Below are 14989 nucleotides of genomic sequence, written 5' to 3' on the forward strand. Positions count from 1 at the left end.
TACTCTAAGTATACACTGCAAGAAATAAAAATTTATACCTTCTTCTTCTTCCCCACACCCTCAACTCATCAACAACAAAAAAATAGCTATTAATAATCTCCACACCTCCTAGTATTCATGCCCAGAGACTTACCTCTACTGAACAGAATATGGGAAAAAAAATACATATATATATATATATATATGGAATGTCACTTCCAAGGTTAATTTACGAAGTGACTCTGGCTTCCATCTAGCTTGCCACCACCTTGTGGAGAGGCCCACACGAGACAATTATCAGGAATAAAATGAGGCCCTCAGTCTAACAGCTGGCATGCAACTAAATCCAATCCATTAATGTGAATGAGCTTAGAAGCAGATCCTCCTCCCCCGGTGATGACTTCAGTTGAGGCTGCAGCCCTGGCCAACATTTTGACTGCATTTATGAAAGACCCTGAGCTAGAGGAACCACCTAAGCCAAACCCAGAATCCTGACCCTCAGAAACTGTGTAATAAATATGTGACATTTTAAGCCACTAAAACTTTTAGTGTAATTTACTGTGTAACTGTGTAATAAATATGTGACGTTTTAAGCCACTAAAACTTTTAGTGTAATTTACTGTGTGGCTATAAATAACACACTACCTCTTTACTCCCTCGTGCCTGACCCCAAGACCTTAAACTACTTAAAAGCCAAGATTGGGCCGGGTGCAGTTCACGCCTGTAATCCCAGCACTTTGGGAGGCCAAGGTGGGTGGATCATTTGAGATCAGGACTTCGAGAACAGCCTGGCCAACACGGTGAAACCCTGTCTCTATTAAAAACACAAAAATTAGCCAGGCATGGTGTCTCATGCCATAATCCCAGCTACTTGGGAGGCTGAAGCCTGGGAGGTGGAAGTTGCAGTGAGCCGAGATCGCATCACTGTACTCCAGCCTGGGCAACAGGGCGAGACTCTTGTCTCAAGAAAAAAACCAAAAAAAAAAAAAAGCCAAGATTACCTCAGATTTCATAAGCTCCGTGACTTTTAGCACACGTATAGGCACACAGGGCTCAGATTCTTCATCTGGCCACCCATCTTTTTTTAACTGGACTTGTAATTTTCAAAGATCAAATTCCCAGTGCACCAGCAAACCTAAACCGTCATTCACAGCATGAGAGTTCACAAAAAGTACAGACATCTAGAAATGGTCACAGAAAAAAAAGAAAAATGTGGGAAAACACTTCACTTGGCAACACATACTTCCCTATCTTAATAAATTCTCCCATTAATAAGAAACTTTTCTCAGTAACTGAATAGATTATTTCACCTGTTTCCTGTCGTTCTTCTTTTCCTCACATTATTTTCATGAAGTTATATGGCAAAGCCTCTCAAAATACTTTCCAAGCACCGTAGAGTTAAAAATATCAAGTGTGGCTAATTTTAGCTATAAAGGCACCAGGCAGAGCCAAGTTAGGACAGACGTGGAACTAAAAACAGGGGATGAAAGATGGAGTGGGAGTGGAGGGTGGAGGGTGAGCCACACTGACTTCTTATATTCTTATTTTGCAAGGTTATTAATTTCAATGAATGAATAGTGTCAGCAAAAGACAAGTACCATATGAGATCAAGAAAGAAAAACTAAAGCAGAATACTACAGAATCTCAATCTATTGTTCTCAAAACGTAAGCAAGGGAGGGTTCTGCTTCTGGCCAAGTAATGGCCAACTTTCCAAATGACCCTCCTACAGATAAAACTATAAACTCTGGATTAAAATTAAAAAGAATTTTTTTCTGAGACAGGGTTTCACTCCGTCACCCAGGCTGGAGTGCAGTGGTGCTCACTGCATCCTCTACCTCCCAGGCCCAAGCAATCCTCCTACCTCAGCCTCCCAAGTAGCTGGGACCAACCACAGGCACGCACCACCACACCCAGCTAATTTTTTTTTTTTTTTTTAATTTTTGGTAGAGACGGGATCTCCCTATCTTGTCCAGGCTGGTCTCTAACTCCTGAGCTCAGGCAATCCTCATCTCTGGATAAAATTTATAGAACAACTACATGAAATGTATAGTTTGGATCTGTGTCCCTGCCCAAATGTCATGTCACTGTAATCCCCAATGTTGGAGATGGGGCCTGGTGCAAGGTGACAGGATAATGAGGGTCGTCCTTTCTGAATGGTTTAGCAACATCCCCTTGGTGCTATTCCTTTGATAGTAAGTTCTCATGAGATCCGGTTGTCTTCCCCCTCTCTCTCTCTTGCTCCTGCTCCAGCCACAGGAAGTGCCAGCTCCCCCTTTGCCTTCCGCCATGACTGTAAGTTTCCTGAGGCCTCCCCGGAAGCCAGCATCATGATTCCTGTAAAGCCTATGGAACCGTAAGCCAATTAAACTTCTGTTCTTTATAAATTACCCAAGCTCAGGTATTTATTTATAGCAGTGAAAGAACGGACTAATGCAGGAAGGCACTGGAGAATGAGAAGAAGGGAGTCAACTCTTTTAAGAAAGGAATAATATGGGGAGAGTTCTCTGATGTTTACAGCTTTTAGCCTGACAACTGGTCCTGGTCTGTGCTACGTGGGAGAGCTAAAACTCCAACAGAAACCCCCACACACTTTCTAGCTTAAAGATAAAAGGATAGAGTTCAGGGCAATCCATAGCTGCTGCATAATGAGAGGAAATTCCTGGGAGGAAAATGAGCCAGTGGGCAGGAAGGAACCCCAAATTCTGTATATAAACTCTGCCTAAATCTCTGGATGATCCCCGATCTACTCATGTGTAGGGCAGTTTCCAAGTAACTAAAAGAGCTGAACCAAAATATGACCCACTGCCTAAAAGACAGAATTTGCTGTTTTGAGTCCAACCAAGTTATACAGATCTGTGGGACAGTATCATTGGGGCTAACATATTAATATGTGTAAGAGTCTGGGACAACTCCCCACTCTCCGCAAAAACGAGCAAAGCATATTCAATCTAAAAACAACCACAAGTAGGTATATCACAGTTGAAGACGAAGATACTTGAAATGGCTAGAGAAAAATGAAACTTTACATAAAGAAGAACAATAAATTGGATGACCACAGACATCTTCATATTGTACTGCAGAAACAAAAGAGAACAGAGACAATAAAACATCTTTAAAGAGCTCAAATACAAAGCTGCCAATCCAGAATTCCACATCCAGGGAAAATATTCTTTAAAAATGAAGGCAAATAAAGATATTTTAAGAAAAAAGAGGCCAGGCGAGGTGGCTCACACCTGTAATCTCAGCACTTTGGGAGGCTGAGGCGAGCAGATCACCTGAGGTCAGAAGTTCAAGACTAGCCTGGCCAACATGGTGAAACCTCGTCTCTACAAAAATACAAAAACTAGCCAGGCATGATGGCGGGTGCCTGTAATCCCAGCTACTCAGGAGGCTGAGGTGGGAGAATCACTTGAACCAGGAGGTGGAGTTGCAGTGAGCCAAGATCGCGCCATTGCACTCCAGACCGGGCGACAGAGGAAGACCCTGTATCAAAAAAAAAAAAAAAAAAAAAAAAAGAGAGAGAATTATTCAAGTTGAAAGAAAATGGTACCAGACAATCAAATAGTCTGTAAGAAATGAAGAGCATTAGGCTGGGCGCAGTGGCACACGCCTGTAATCCCAGCATTTTGGGAAGCAGAGGCGGGTGGATCACCTGAGGTCAGGAGTTCATGACCAGCCTAACATGGTGAAACCCTGTCTCTACTAAATACAAAAAAATTAGCCGGGCATGGTGGCACATGCCTGTAATCTGAGCTACCTGGGAGGCTAAGTCAGGACAATCACTTGTACCTGGGAGGTGGAGGTTGCAGTGAGCCCAGATTGCGCCACTGCACTCCAGCCTGGGCAACAAGAGCAAACCTCCATCTCAAAAAAAAAAAAAAAAAAAAAAGAAAAGAAAAGAAATGAAGAGCATCAAAAATGGTAAACGTAGGCCAGGCACAGTGGCTCGCACCTGTAATCCCAGCACTTTGGGAGGCCAAGGCAGGCAGATCACTTGAGGCCAGGGGTTCAAGACCAGCCTGGCAAACATGGTGAAACCCCATCTCCACTAAAAATACAAAAATTAGCCAGGTGTGGTGGTGCACGCCTGTCATCCCAGCTATTTGGGAGGCTAAGACACAAGCACTGCTTGAACCCAGCAGGTGGAGGTTGCAGTGAGCCAAGATTGTGCCACTGCACACAAGCCTGGGCGACAGAGCAAGACCCTGTTTCAAAAACAAAAAAGGTAAATACAGGGTAAATATAAATTAGACTGTGTTCTTTTAGGTAAAACTTGTAAAATTATCTTAAGAAGTTTCAAATTATGCAGATAGGATGTATCAGACAAATACAGCAAAACAAACTGGGGGGAACAAACCTAGAGAGTTGCAAGGTTTCTACATTTTATGCAAAGTGCTACAACATTAACTCTAAGTAAATGGTAAAAGTGAAAGCAATAATTAACAGGGGAGAGAAAATGCAAAGAGGTATAGCAAAAAAGTCAGTAGAAAAATTAAAATAGAATTCTAAAGGTATTCAATTTATCCCCCAAAAAGGCAGAAAAGGAATAACAAAGGACTGAAAACAAAAGGGAGAAACAGAATACAAATATTAAAATGGTAGACTGAAGTCCAACCTCTCCATAATTACATTAAATGTTAATGACTAAACACTCTCATTAAAAGGCAGACATTAGATAATAAAGAATCAATTACATGCTGCCCACAGAGATGCACTTTAAATATACAGAAAGCAGGTAGGTTCAAAGTAAATAAACATTGGTAAGCAACAAGATCTTCAAAGTAACATAAAAAAAGGAACAAAGTAAACAAAATATTATATGTCATGAAAACAGTACGCATATAGCAATATCAGAATTGACACATCAGTATCAGATAAAGTAGACTTTTAAGCAGAGGAATTTTTCAAAATTATAAAATGGTCAATTCATCAGAAACAAGTAACAATCCTGAATGTACAGCCACCTAATCACCATCTCTAAATACATAAAGCAAAAACTGACAGAATTAAAGGGAAAAATCTCAGCACTTTAAGAGGCTGAGGCAGGTGGATCATTTGAGGTCAGGAGTTCAAGACCATCCTGGCCAACATGGTGAAACCATATCTCTACTAAAAATACAAAAATTAGCCAGGCAGTAGTGGCGTGTGCCTATAATCCCAGCTACTCAGGAGGCTGAAGCAGGAGAATCGCTTGAGCCTGAGAGGCAGAGGTTGCAGCAAGCTGAGCTCATGCCACTACACTCCCATCTGGGCGACAGAGTGATATCCTGTCTCAAAAAACAAACAAACAAACAAACAAAAAAACAGAGAAAGAGAAAAAGACATTTTCACAGTATTAGTTGTAAATTTTAACACCCCCTTAAACTGATAAAACTAGACAACAGAAGTACACAAAAAAATTTGCAAGCACATAGAATAAATGAAGGTTATTAACCACTTTGACTCATTTGATATTTTAAAGACACTATACATAATAACTGCAGAATACACATTCTTTTCAAGTACATCTATAATCACCAAGATAGATGATATGCTGGGCCATAAAAAAAAAAAAATTGAATAAATTGGCCAGGTGCAGTGGCTCATGCCTATAATCCCAGCACTTTGGGAGGCCGAGGCAGGTGGATCACCTGAGGTCGGGAGTTCGAGACCAACCTGACCAACATGGAGAAATCCTGTCTCTATTAAAAAAATACAAAATTAGCCGGGTGTGGTGGTGTGCACCTGTAGTCCCAGCTACCCAGAAAGCTGAGGTGGGAGAATTGCTTGAGCCCAGGAGGCTGAGGCTGTAGTGAAGCATGTCTGTACCACTGCACTCCAGCCTAGGAGACAGAGTGAGACCCTGTGTAAAAAATAATAATAAATAAATAAGAAAAAAATCATGAGATGCAGCTAAAGCAGTGACGAATGGGAAATTTATAGTTGTGAATGCATATATGAGAAAAGAAAGGCCTAAAAGCAAAGACTTGAGCTTCGTTCTTAAGTTAGAAAAGAATGGGCATGGCAGCTCATGCCTGTAATCTCAGCATTTTGGGAGGCCAAGGTGGAAGAACTGTTTGAGCCCAGGAGCTTGAGACCAGCCTGGACAACAAGGTCAGACTCTTAACTCTATAAAAAATTTTAAAAATTGGCCAGGCATGGCTGCGTGCACCTGTAGTCCCAGCTACTTGGGAAGATGAGGCGGGAGGATCAGCTGAGCCAAGGAACTCAAGGCTGAGGCATAAGAATCGTTTGAACCCGGAAGGCAGAGGCTGCAGTGAGCCCAGGTCGCACCACTGCACTCTAGCCTGGGAGACAAGAGTGAGACCGTCTCTCAAAAAAAAAAGGAAGAAAAAGAGAAGGAGGGGGAAGAAAAGAGGGGAGACGAGGGGGAAGGAAAAGGGAAAAGTAGAGGGGGAAGGAAAAGGGAAAAGTAGAGGGAAAAGGAAGAAAGAAATTGATATATGAAGCTCCTCACAAACAGAACTCCAGGCACCTGGTTTCACTAGTGAATTGTGTCAAATAGCTCAGGAAAAAACAGCCCTGATATTATATAAACTCTCAAAAAAATAAAGAAGAAAACATTTCCAGCTTGATTCATGAGACCAGCATGATCCCAACATGAAAGCCACACAAAGATATTACAAATAAAGAAAATTATATTATCCTTAAATAATACACGAAATTTCTTAACAAAATAGTATCAAAGTTGGCAATATTAAAATACTAACACATCATGACAAAGTAGGGTTTATTTCAGGAATGCAAGATTGGTTTAACATCTGAAAATCAAGGTAATTCACCGTAACAGAATAAAGGAGAACAACGTAATGCAAAAGAGGCAGAAAAAGGCCGAGCATGGTGGCTCACCCGTTATCCCAGCACTTTGGGAAGCCGAGGCAGGCGAACCACTTGAGGCCAGGAGTTCGAGACCAGCCTGGCCAACATGGTGAAACCCTGTCTCTACTAAAAATACAAAAAGTAGCCGGGTGTGGTGGCACGTGCCTGTAGACCCAGCTACTCAGGAGGCTGACCATCTCAAAAAAAAAAAAAGGTGGGGGTGGGGGTGGCTGGGGGGCAGAAAAAGCAGGGATAAAATGCAACATCTGTCTTGACAAAAACTCTCAGAAAAGTAGGAAGAGAAGTGATTTCCCCTAATGTGATAAAGATCATATACAAAAATATCTAGAACATCATACTTAATTTTGAAATACTGAACTCCTTTCCCCTTAAGGTCAGGTAGAAGGCAAGGATTAACCACTTCTATTCAACATTGTATTGGTGGTCCTAGCCTTTGCACTAAGGCAAAGAAAGAAAAGAAAAAAAAAGAAAGGACAGAAAGGGAAAATAGCCTCTACTTGCAGATGACAAATTGCTGGTTATGGAAAATCCTAAGGAATCTACAAAGCAGCAAATTAGTAAGTGAATTTAGCAAGGTCACAGGATTCAAGTTTAATTTAAAAAATCAGTTGCATTTTTTATATAGTAGCAACAACAAACCAGAAAAATAAAGTTTTAAAAACTGCATTTGCAATAGCACCCAAAAAAGAAAATCTTCATAATATCATGCGTAAAATCTTTATGCTGAAAACTAAAAAACACTGGTAAGAGAAATTTTAAAAAACTTAAACATATACAATGTTCATGGATTGGAAGCCTCAATATTGTTAAGATGTCAAGTCTCTCCTAAATTAATCTACAAGTTAAATGCAATCACAATGAAAATCCCATCAAGCCATTTTTGTAGAAATTGACTAATTATAATATTCATATGGAAATTCAAAGAGCACAGAATATCCAAAGCAACAAAAAAAAAGAATAATGATAGAAGACTAATAGTATCTGATTTCAAGATTACAAAGCTACAGCAATTAAGAGGGTATGGTAATGGCCTCAAAAATAGACAAATATATCAATGAAACAGGACAGAGTCCAGAAATCAACACATATAAAAACAACTAATTTTTTAAAAAGACGTCAGTGGAGAAAAGATAATCTTTTCAATAAGTGGTGCTGGAACAATTGGATATGCATGCAGAAAAAAATCTCAATGCATACCTCACACCATACAAAAAAATTATTCAAGATATATCGATTTAAACCTAAAAGCTAGACCCATAAACTTGGAGAAGGAAACCTAGGAGAAAAATCATCATGGGTAGGCAAAATTTCTTCTCAATAATCACAGGGAAAAAAGGCAAATTAAAATTTTCTCCCATAAAAAGACACCTTTAAGAAAATGCATAGAGTATATAAATTTTCTCTCAATAAAGCTGTTACAGGAAGAAAAAGAAGGAGGAGGGAAAAAGGGAGAGAATGCATACATAGGCAAGGCACAGATGAAGAAAAAAATCTACGAAACATAAATCTGACGTGAATCCAACATTTCTGAAACTCCGACAACCAATAAAACATTGGGCAAATAAGTTGAACAGATGTCACAAAACATGATATATAAATGCTCAGTAAATTTGTGTTAAATCATTAATCATCAGGGAAACGCCAGTTAAAATCACAATAAGATGCCACTACATAACCAGCAGGATGGCTAAAACATGGTTTAACCTTAACTCCCACACAGCAATGGTGAGAGTATAAAACGGTTCAACAAACTTTGAAAGAAAAGTTGGGGCCGGGCCTAGTGGCTCACGCCTGTAATCCCAACACTTTGGGAGGCCAAGGTGGGCGATCACGAAGTCAGGAGATTGAGACCAGCCTGGCCAACACGGTGAAACGCCGTCTCGACTAAAAATACAAAAATTAGCTGGGCTTGGTGGTGCATGCCTGTAGTCCCAGCTACTCAGGAGGCTGAGGCAGAATCGCCTGAACATGGGAGGTGGAGGTTGCAGTGAGCCGAGGTCGTGCCACTGCACTCCAGCCTGGCAATAGAGCAAGAGTCTGTCTCAAAAAAAAAAACAAAAAAAAAAAAAAAAGGGAAAAAACTTGGCAGTTTCTTACAGAATTAAACAAACACCTACCCTCTGACAAGTCAATTTCAATGTTAGGTATTGCTCAAAACTGGAAACAGCCCAGGTATCCATCGACAAGAGGATGGATAAATTGTGGTGTATTCACCCAAAGATTCATCAGAAAACAAGAAAAGCAAACAACTGATATACATGACATGATAAATTGCAAAAGCATTATGCTGTGAAGAACACCTTACACAAGAGTATATATTTTACGGTTCCTAGATGAATTCTGGAACAGGAAAAAAAAGCTAATCTATAGTAGAAACAAAACAGTATGGGCAGCAGGGTAGGCAAAGCGAGGAGTGACATGGGAAGGAGCTTCAGGGAATTTTGCCATCACCCCCAGAACATTCTGTAATCTTGAAAGGAGTTTGAGTTACACATTTGCATCTGTCAAAACTTTCCCAATAATCTGTGCATTCTGCTATATATATATATCACAAAAGGAAAAAATATATATAAGCATTATTGAACCCTAGGTAACGATATAAATACTGACATACTTAGGCAATAGTGTGCTGACTACAACTTACTTTTTATTTAGAAATGCATCTAAATAAATAAATAAATTACAGTCAGCCCTCAGTATCCTCGGAGGAATTGGCTGCAGGACTCCCACAGATACTAAAATCTGCAAATACTCAAGTCCCTTACATAAAATGGTATAGTATTTACATATCACCTATACACATCCTCTGGTATACTTTAAATCTCTGGATTACTTATAATACCTAATACAATGTAAACAGTTGTTATACTGCATTGTATTTTTATGCGTATTATTGTTGCATTGTTTTTTAATATTTTTTATCCGTGGATATGAAACCCATAGGGGGCCAACTGTATACAGAGAAGGATGGAGAGACAGATGTGTGATAAAGCAAATATAGTAAAATGTTAATATTAATAGTAGGCTCTAGATTGTGGGTATACATATGTTAACAGAAAAATTCAACCATTCTGTATTCTTGAAATTTTTCATAATAAAATGTTGAAGGGAAAATTAAGCATGTGTGCACTCCCCGTGCAGCTTTTTCTAATAAAAGAACTAATTATGCACAGACTTCATTAGAGGGGAAAAGAATGTCATGTTTTATTTCTCCATATTCATTCAAGTAAGTATTCTAAGAATTTTAAATCAAATGGGTTGAGAAACAACATATAAATGATAATAAAATTTGGTAGATGCTGTGGTGACTAATTGCCTCTCCTCATCACTCAACACACACACACACACACACACACACACACACACACACACACACAGCGCCAAGGTTTAAACACAGATTCCAAATTCACCATCTCAACTAATACCTGTTAAAAAGTGCCAAACAGGGTCCAGGCGTGGTGGCTCATGCCTGTAATCCCAGCACTTTGGGAGACCGAATCACTTGAGGCCAGGAGTTCGATACCTGCTCAGCCAACATGGTGAGACACTGTCTCAACTAAAAAATACAAAAATTACCCGGGCATGATGGCGCACACCTACTCAGGAGGCTGAGGCTCAAAAATCACTTGAGCCCGGGAGGTGGAGGTTCCAGTGAGCTGAGATCGCACCACTGCACTCTAGCCTGTCTCAAAAAAAGAAAGAAAGAAAGAAAAAAGAAAAAAGGCAAATAGGTATTTACAGTCCATACTTCTCTCCTGAGCAACAAACTCACATAAACAGCTGCCTATTATGTGTTTCTACTTAGATATCATACATACCTCAAAATACAACCTATTTTTCTCCCCCGCATTCCCTTTCCCAGATGAAGGATACCAAAACCATACTGTCTGGCCCGAGCTAGAAACTGGAGTGCCCTAGATGACTCCTCTGCCAACATCCCTATGTCAGTCTCTAGCCCTGTCAATTCTACCACCCAAACATCTCTACTAACACCTCCTCCACTCTGTTCCACTGTGCCACTACATTAATGCATTCTTTCTTTCCTAGATTACAACAGCCTCCAAAACAGCCTTTCTACCGCCAGCCTCTCCACCTAGAAGCCCCATAATCTACTTCCTGAGCAAGAATAAGCATCTAAATATTACCTAGAAAATATAATATCCTACAATTTCTGCATAGGAGAATCTAGTTAGGAATAGTTCAATTAGAACCTTTTATAAAATACATTTACTTTTCCATTGGCTTCATTGGTCTTATTTTCAGGTGAACTATTAAAGACAGCTTATTAATGCTATAACACTTTTTAAGTTAAGACCAGATGACAATGATGATATTATAGAATTGTTGCTAAGCATATTTTGTGTTATCAGAATCATTGGCACATGGACTATACATTTTTTTCTCACACATTCTATACCTCAACAAAGCTTCAGGCCAGGCGCAGTGGCTCATGCCTGTAATCCCAGCCCTTTGGGAGGCCAAGGCGGGGGGATCATCTGAGGTCAGGAGTTCAAGACCAGTCTGGCTAACATGGTGACACCCTGTCTCTGCTAAAAATACAAAAATTAGAAGGGCGTGGTGGTGATGCCTGTAATCCCAGCTACTCAGGAGGCTGAGGCAGGAGAATTGCTTGAACCCCGGAGGTGGAGGTTGCAGTGAGCCGAGACTGCGCCATTGCACTCCAGCCTGGGCGACAAGAGCGAAACTCCGTTTAAAAAAAAAAAAAAAAAAAAACAGTCGGGTGTGGTGGCTCATGCCTGGAATCCCAGCACTTTGGGAGTCCAAGGTGGGTGGATCACGAGGTCAGGAGATCAAGACCATCCTGGCCAACATGGTGAAACCCTGTCTCTACTAAAAATACAAAAATTAGCCGGGCATGATGGCAGGCGCCTGTAGTCCCAGCTACTTGGGAGGCTAAGGCAGGAGAACTGCCTGAACCCGGGAGGCGGAGCTTGCAGTGAGCCGAGATTGCGTCACTGCATTCCAGCCTAGGCGACAGAGCGAGACTCCGTCTCATAAAAAAAAAAAAAAAAAAAAGGCTTCAAAAGTCTTTCTGAAATGTTTAACATCAGTACTAAATTATTCAGGGCAGAGTGTTGGTCTCTTTAGAAGCACCAGAGCATGGGGATTAAGAGGAGGCAATCTGGAGTTAAACCTAAGTGAATTACAATTCCAACTCTGTCATTTCCTAGTTGCGTGACCTTAAACAAGTTTTTATTTAGCCTCGTTAAGCCTCTGTTCCCTGATTTCTAAAGTATAATAATAACAGTAATACCTCATGGATCTGTTGTGAGAATAAAACCATGTACATGAAGCATTCAAGTATCTGGCACATGTTAGGTACTCAGCGATGTTACTCATTACTATTACTGTGAGCAGCAACAGTATTTTGGTAAATGGAGATTGCAAATAAATAAATCTAGCTATCTGCTAGAACCACAAGTGAGCTCAACACTACCAAACAGTACACCTTTAACATTTGATGTGTTAACAAACAAGCCCAAAGACCCACATGCCTCGAGCCATCCTCTGACCAATATAAGAATCTAAACTTCCCATTCTGCCAGTCTGATATGTGGGGAGTGAACGTGACCAATTCCCTACCCAGCAAGTGAGCCTAGTGAACTTCCTATGAAGTGCATCCCAATGAGGCTCTCTTCATTTTTACTCTTCCCTGGATACTCATTTTATGTGGTGGGTATTCTAGGCTACAGTGGTTATCTGTCAATCTGAGAATCCGCGATGTTTAGTACATCTCTATGAACTGAAATACAATTCTAACTTCTTGTTTCAATTTAAGTTAACTGCTACTATATGTGACTTAAGGTTTATGTACTTTTCAAGTCCTCAGAAATTGTCTTTTGTTTTATTTTAGTATTTGGATTAAAAGTCAACTTGAAATAAAACATAAATGAATATAACTAAATCAATTATGAACTGCTGCTTCTTATGCTTAAATATAACAACTTGAGGAAAGCCTGGTTTTACTATTATCCTAAGGAAACCCTTAATTTTCCAAGAGCCTTTCTTGGACATTTGTGGCTGCAGACCAGATATTTATAGTTTGGCAAATACATACAACATTTGCCAGCTGCCAACTTCTGCTCACAACTACTTTACAAAAGTTGTAAAATTCTGTCCTGAAAAACAGCCTGTCCACTACAGCTGGGGAAACGTATTTATTTCTCTTGCTCTCTCCACATCTAGTTCCTCCACACAGATGAGGAATACAGCCCCTAAACACGACATGCCAGATGACCCCTGGCACAAATTTGCTATATCAAACGAAGTTCAAAATACTTTAGTTCCAAGGACTAGACTAGCTATAACTACAACTACCATATAGCTATAACTACCATATAGCTATAACTACCATATAACAAAAATGCCAGAAAAGATTGATAAGAGATGGCACATAGTAGACCTTCCCCCCACACACAGACTAAAGATGTCTAGCCGCCCTGAAGAGCAAACAGATTTCTCAGGAGTTTCATAGTTCACATTAAAATTGAATGACTATTTTATAATTCACCCCATTACACTGCCTATCTTAATATAATGTTCTCGCCATAAATCTTTCAGTAGAATTGATCTTCCAGGTAGATATGCCACTTTTGTCATCTACAGTGTGCTCCATATGCTTGCACACCACAGCCTGCCCCGTGTGTGGGGGGGGGGAGGGGGAGGGGGGCCTAGTATGAGAACCCAGAAGTACCAAAGAGTGCTTGTGACAAGAGGAAGACTGAATATTAAGGTAAATACCAAAACTTTATGCTTTGAGAGGGGTGGAAGAATAAGTATAGAATGCAGTGTCACGCAGTTGACACTACCAACAGAACAAATATGATGAAAGCTAAGAGTGATTTGGGAATCACTAGCATATGATGTTTTGTTCACACACTTTGGCAATGTGTTCAGAAAGTAATTTTAGCACAGCCATAACCAAAGAGAATTACTGGCCGTAATCTGAAAAACAGCAGCCCACTTTTATCATTCGTCTTCAGCTAATTACGAACTGCATGACATTCAAAAGATTCTGGAACTTATTGTCCTGTGCTTCTACAAAAGGTTAAAACAAGGTAGAATAGTAATTATTACAATTTTTTAAAGCTGCTTGACTAGAAGGCCTTAATGTTGTGCTTTTCTGATAATATCAATAAAGTGTAGTTATTAACAATGAACAGTTGCTTGCAAAGACTACTGGAACCTACTGAAGAAGTAACCAAATTGATGTGCCTTGAGATTACACTTGGTATTCTTACATGATTTTCAGCTATAAAAATTCCCTTTTCAATCTGCCTTAGGAAGAAGGTGAAACGACTGTGCCTGCCATAAATGTTGGCATGAGGCTAGAAATTCAGAGATGATCTTGTTATCTTGAGAACCATTCACATTGCTTCTCTGGAACACTGCTAGATTCAAAGTTTAAGGACAAACTGTTCTTAAATGGATGTGAAAGTGACAGGCACATACAATATATTTTACTTCTAATTTGAGTAAGGACATCTTCAAACACTGCGCAAAGTCTCAGTTTTGGGGAAATTTCAATGAAATTACATCATTACAACAATCTATTAAATCCTGTCATTCCCACTGGGGCAACAGTCTCTCTTCTCTTCACTCATTTAATCATGCTATTCCTGATTGTCAAATAAGAAAATCCTTCCTTTCCTCCATCACCTTCTTAATTGTTACTGCTCAATTGTATCTCCCAGTTCACATCCAAGTAGTCTACTCAGACTGCCTTCTTCCAAAAACATCCCTCTAGGAGGGAGGTCTCCAAGCGCCACAGAACTGCAGGGATACTCCTACCACGGCATGATTCTCACTCTATTATGATGATTTGTTGATTAGACTATACACTTACCAGTGTAGAGAACTGCATCACCTCTATCTACAATATTAATATCTGAAGCATATTCAAGCATCTGCTGAATGTCAAATTAGTAAATGGAACACAATGCCCAGCAGGAACCATGGATAACCACTATTTTAATCTTTTTGAACTTTCTTTAGTAGAGATCACTTTCAATGAAAATAATACGCAATTCTGCATTTGAAGTTTCTCTTTATGACATCTTTGCTATAAGCACAAAATACTTTATAGACAGCTTTGCTAAGAGCATAATCAATGAAGGTTAGAAACTACATATGCTCTCAATAAACACA

At 39.9% G+C, this 14989-nt stretch overlaps 1 protein-coding gene across 20 annotated transcripts in view; it reads right to left on the reverse strand.

Moving 5' to 3' along the window:
- The window catches only part of ENAH (ENAH actin regulator), a 159570-nt gene that overhangs the window by 86790 nt on the left and 57791 nt on the right, over window positions 1–14989 (reverse strand). The gene's annotated exons all lie outside the window — the stretch shown is intronic.

This window comes from Gorilla gorilla, chromosome 1 (assembly GCF_029281585.2).
Source record: "Gorilla gorilla gorilla isolate KB3781 chromosome 1, NHGRI_mGorGor1-v2.1_pri, whole genome shotgun sequence".
Taxonomy (NCBI): Eukaryota; Metazoa; Chordata; class Mammalia; order Primates; family Hominidae; genus Gorilla; species Gorilla gorilla.